Genomic DNA, 6,000 nt, shown 5'->3' on the forward strand with positions numbered 1-6,000 from the left:
CTGCTTGTTTGTGAGGGCCAGAGAGGGGGTGAAGAGAGAGCGACAGGTCTCCAGAGCTGGTCAACTGCGAATGTTATATTCAAGATGGCGGTGGTGGACACAGGGAGACAAAGTGAAAAGAGTGCAGTCTCACCTACGAGGTCGGCTGCGAGAGGCACCCTCGGGTCACGAACACTAAACAGTGGCCAGGTGAGGCGGTTGCGATGAAGCAGTGGCCAGGGACGACGGTTCACGGGTCGATGTATCCGGATCAAGGAGTTGGTGGAGACTGGATCGAGCAACAATCCAAGGACCATGCACGGAGATCGGACGCGGCCTGCAGAAGCATGGAGCAGTGGAGGAACCTACAACTTTGCTTGACCAGATCGATCATGCAACACTGCCAGGACAGCGAGCTTTTGTGGCCAGGCCGAGAACTCTATGTTTGCATCAACCTTCAGACTTGAATCTTGAAAAATGGCGTCAACACGCCATTTAAAAATGGTGTCTTCAAGATAGTGAGACCAAACCTGGAGTGTGAGACCAAACCTGGAGTATTGCGTACAGTTTTGGTCTCCAAATCTGAGGAAGGACATTATTGCCATAGAGGGAGTGCAGAGACGGTTCACCAGACTGATTACTGGGATGTCAGGACTGTCTTATGAAGAAAGACTGGATAGACTTGGTTTATACTCTCTAGAATTTAGGAGATTGAGAGGGGATCTTATAGAAACTTACAAAATTCTTAAGGGGTTGGACAGGCTAGATGCAGGAAGATTGCTCCCGATGTTGGGGAAGTCCAGGACAAGGGGTCACAGCTTAAGGATAAGGGGGAAATCCTTTAAAACCGAGATGAGAAGAACCTTTTTCACGCAGAGAGTGGTGAATCTCTGGAACTCTCTGCCACAGAGGGTAGTTGAGGCCACTTCATTGGCTATATTTAAGAGGGAGTTAGATGTGGCCCTTGTGGCTAAGGGGATCAGGGGGTATGGAGAGAAGGCAGGTACAGGATACTGAGTTGGATGAACAGCCATGATCATATTGAATGGCGGTGCAGGCTCGAAGGGCCGAATGGCCTACTCCTGCACCTAATTTCTATGTCTCTATGTTTCTATGAGTTAGATTTAGCTCTTAGGGCTAAGGGAATCAAGGGGTATGGGGAAAAAGCCATAACTGGATATTGATTTTGAATGGATCAGCCATGATCATATTGAATGGCAGTGCTGGCTCGAAGGGCCGAATGGCCTACTCCTGCACCTATTTTCTATGTTTCTAATACGTCAACTCTTGTATACTATCTCAGTATACTATTCTTATACACTTGTGCTTAACTAAGATTATACTTATGTACAGTTCTACTTTTACTGAATTATATGGAATAAAGGAGTTTCGGGATATGTGACAATAAAGTATCATTGGATTGGATCGTAACTGGAAAAAGTTAGAAAACAAGTATGTTTTAAATTGCAATGAAGGGAAAGGAGTGGATCCGACAGGGTATCTGTGATAGGACGGAGGTCAAGAGAGACAAAACGACAAATGGTGATGGTGCTCCCCGGATAACAGAGTGGGTTCCATCTCCCTGGAGCCACAGTGGACATAATCATGCATGATAACTCCAGGAGAAATGCAGGGGGCAGAGCATCAACTCCAAAATGTGGCCTTTGTCGACCTCACAAATTGGAGGATCTGTGAAAAATTCTCCTCAAATTTGGCTATAGTTTAAATTTAGCACGACCATATTTCATAATTCCCCAAGACTTCATAATTCAACACGTGATCCTAACAAACGGGTCCACAACATCCAATATTATTGCAGATGAGTTTTAAGAAAGACTGCAAGATTATTTTTTTTTCAATCTTTCTTGCTGCATTGGTAAACTTCATATCACCTTTGACAAACTTCTTACTGGAGAGGAGATAATTTACAGGAGTAATAGGAACCTGCTCTACCTCCATTTAGTCTTCTCCAGAACCACAGTCACTAACCGCAGTGTTAAGCCAATGCTTGCGAATGCATGCATCAGGATAAAAAATTCAAACGTTTTCTCAAAGATCCTTGAAAATAGCAACATTCCCGTTGTTTCTTGAGAATCTTTGACCTATGACTGCTCAAAGTGGAGAAAAACCAATTGAGATGATATTAGTACTACATAAAATCTTGGTGTAAACAACAGAGGGAGCAAGTTATCCACCTGCCCAGGCTGCTAAGCTCAACTTGTCCAACTTGTTGCAAACCCTTCCTCATCAGTCACCTCAGAACGGAAGTGGAAGGAAGTGTTCCTTGGTTCTGAGGGACGGCCTAAGAAGATAGTACCTTTGAGAGGTGAGGTCCTGTAAATTGGTGCAGAGCTGGAAATTATATAAGTAAAATATATTAGATGAGTACTCCCTCTATACTCATGGCTGCTTAGCCGGTCACAGTGCGAACTCCATCATCAAGTTCGCTGATGACACCACTGTTGTGGGGCGTATCACTGATGGGGATGAGAGAGTATAGAAGAGAGATTGAGCGACTGTCCATATGGTGCCAGCACAATAACCTGGCCCTCAACACCAGCAAAACCAAGGAACTGATTGTGGACTTTGGAAGGAGTAGGATGGGAACCCACAGCCCCGTTTATATCAACGGGTCGATGGTTGAAAGGGTCAAGAGCTTCAAATTCTTGGGCGTGCACATCTCTGAAGATCTTTCCTAGTCCGAGAACACTAATGCAATTATCAAGAAAGCTCATCAGCGCCTCTACTTCCTGAGAAGACTACGGAGAGTCGGTTTGTCAAGGAGGACTCTCTCTAACTTCTACAAGTGCACAGTAGAGAGCATGCTGACCGGTTGCATCGTGGCTTGGTTCGGCAACTTGAGCGCCCTGGAGAGGAAAAGACTACAAAAAGTAGTAAACACTGCCCAGTCCATCATCGGCTCTGACCTTCCTTCCATCGAGGGGATTTATCGCAGGCGCTGCCTCCAAAAGGCTGGAAGTATCATCAAAGACCCACACCATCCTGGGCACACACTCGTCTCCCTGCTTCCTTCAGATAGAAGGTACAGGAGCCTTAAGACTGCAACAATCAGATTCAGGAATAGCTACTACCCCACAGCCATCAGGCTATTAAACCTGGCTCGGACAAAACTTTGATGATTAATATCCAATCATCTGTTATTTGCACCTTATCATTTTATTTATTCATGTGTGTATATATTTATATTATGTTATATGGACACAATGATCTGTTTTGTAGTAAATGCCTACTATGTCCTGTGTGCTGAAGCAAAGCAAGAATTTCATTTACCTATAAGGGACACATGACAATAAACTCACTTGAACTTGAACTTGAGAACAGAGAAGAAAGGAAACAGTTAGAATTGCAATTACTAGATTGATATAAAGGAGAACATTCTAAATACTCAACAGGTCAGACAACATGTAGGGAGATATTTAACAAATTGAGTTAATGAAGGTTTGATAACGTTTTAGCAGAAGTAGCCAGTTCTCTTCGACATGGAACGGCTGATTATCAGAAATTGTTGAATTTATTGTGAGGTTCTGGGGGCTGTGATACACCATGTGGGAACATGACTTGACATCCCTGAGCCAAAGTTCATTGTAATGAAGAGGTCAAAGACAGAGAAGTTATAGTGGGAGTGGGATAGAGAAATAAAATGGGAAATAACTGGAAGTTCAGGGTGACATTTCGGGGCAGAATGGAGGTGTTGTGCAAAACTGTTACTAGAAAGTGAGCACTAAATTGGAAGAGCTACAAGTGAATTGCTGCTTCTTCTGCAAGGAGACTTTGAACATTTGGATGACAAAGGGCTTCGTTCCAACATGCTACATGCTACATGCTAAGGAAGACACAAATCGAGAACCAGAGGACGTAGGTTTAAGGTGAGGGGGAAAATTTGATAGGAATCTGAGGGATAACGTTTTGACACAAAGGGTGGTAGGTGAACCTTCTATTTCTGTCTCCTTTATGTACTCATTTGACTTTTCCTTAAATGTCTCAATGTAATTTATCTCTTCTACTATTTCTGATAACATGTTCCATATTGTTAACATGCTTTAGGGAAATACATTTTGTCTGAATACCTTTGTTATTGTTGACCATCTTGAATTTATATTCTCTGGCTTTAGTTTCCCCACAAAAGGTGCAAAGGAATTTAGATTTCACTATTTTGCAGGGGCATATAAATAACTTTAGAAGGATGAGGGAGAACCTCATAGAAACTTACCCAATAGTGAAAGGCCTGGATATAGTGGACGTGGAGAGGATGTTTCCACTAATGAGAGAGTCTAGGACCAGATGTCATAGCCTCAGAATAAAAGGACATTCCTTTAAGAAGATGAGGGGGGGATTTCTTTAGTCAGAAAGTGGTGAATCTGTGGAATTCATTGCCACGGAAGGCTGTGGAAGCCAAGGCAATTAATATTTTTATGGGAGAGATAGATATATTCTTGATTAGTACGGGTGTCAGGGGTTATGGGGAGAAGGCAAGAGAATGGGGTAAGAGGGGAAGATAGATCAGCCATAATTGAATGGCGGAGTAGAATTGATGGGACGGATGGATGGGCCGAACATGATTTATGAAGCAAAATAAATACTTGCATTTAAATCACATGTATCGAAAGACATAGCAATATCCTCATCAATTAACTAAAGTCTATGCATCATGGAGTCTATGGAGTCATCTGAATAAATAGTTCTATCTATTATACTTGGTGAATTCAATGATTGCTGCAAAAAATAACAGTTGTTGAAAACAAGCCTTCGTTAGCTGCCATAGTTTAATAAAAGCCCTGTCCCACGGTATGAGTTCATTCCAAGAGCTCTCCTGAGTTTGCCCTGATTCAAACTCGGAGATTTACGGTAATGGCCACTTGTCGGTACTCTAGGCTCTCGTGGACATTTTTCAACATGTTGAAAAATTTTTCAACATGTTGAAAAATCTTCACGGGTCCTCCCGTGCTTACCTGCTGTTGGCGAGTCTTCCCGAGTACCTGCCGTTACTGCTAAGAGACGTCCCCGAGCTCCGACGTACCCGCTACGTTCATTCTCCGTGCTTACCACGAGTTTGATTTTTTTTTAAACTCAGGAGAGCTCTTGGAATGAACTCGTACCATAGGACAGGGCTTTAAGCATTGCACTATTTAGCACACAAGCATTTTTATGTACTATACTATAACCTTGCCAAAAGCATCAATAGATATCAGCCATGTAGCACTAGAATAAGAAAGTTCCAGGTCATTTCTTTCAGTAACAGAAAATCTGTTTTGCTCTGTGATCTTTGTGTGTTTCAAACATGTTCAGTAGAACATACAGATATGCTACACCACAATTCTGCAATAAAATTCTTCATTCAGTTTCAAAGCATTTCCGTTCCCTTTGGTTTCCAGTACTTTTGCTTTCAGTGGGGCTTTGAGTATTGCTATGGTTCTTTACTTTGTCAACTTAGTGCAACCTCAAGTGCAGGAAAATAAAATGGCATTATATTTTTTAATAATTCAAAGATTCTCTGGAGCTGCAGTTAAAATGATTCCGTTGCTTTTTCCCATATGTTGACATTTCAGATTTTATTTCAATAATTTTCAATATTTCAATCATCTATTGTTCAGGTTTTGCAGAATACTCATGAAACAAAATGAAACTTTGAACAACACTGCTATGTTTGTTGCCGAGGAAAAATCAATGTTTATTCTTTGAAATGAATTGCTGGAAGAATAAATATATAGTTTTGTACGTCAAAAAGTACCAAAGGGTAGATTGTGAATTCAACAGTCTGTGTCCTAACATCTTTTGCCTTTGCTGACACTTGTGGTGTTATTCTGCTGAATATTATTTGAAGTTTCTCTGATTAAAGAAAACTCTTTTTTATTTTTTTTATTTTTAATAAATAAAATAAATAATATAAAAATTTAAAAAAAAAAAAAAGAAAACTCTTCCACGACCTTCAAAGTTAAGCAGAAAAAAATCCCAATGTCCATTTTGAAGAGTCCTGTAGATGACTCTCTTGACTACAGTATT

This window comes from Leucoraja erinacea, chromosome 1 (assembly GCF_028641065.1).
Source record: "Leucoraja erinacea ecotype New England chromosome 1, Leri_hhj_1, whole genome shotgun sequence".
NCBI lineage: Eukaryota > Metazoa > Chordata > Chondrichthyes > Rajiformes > Rajidae > Leucoraja > Leucoraja erinaceus.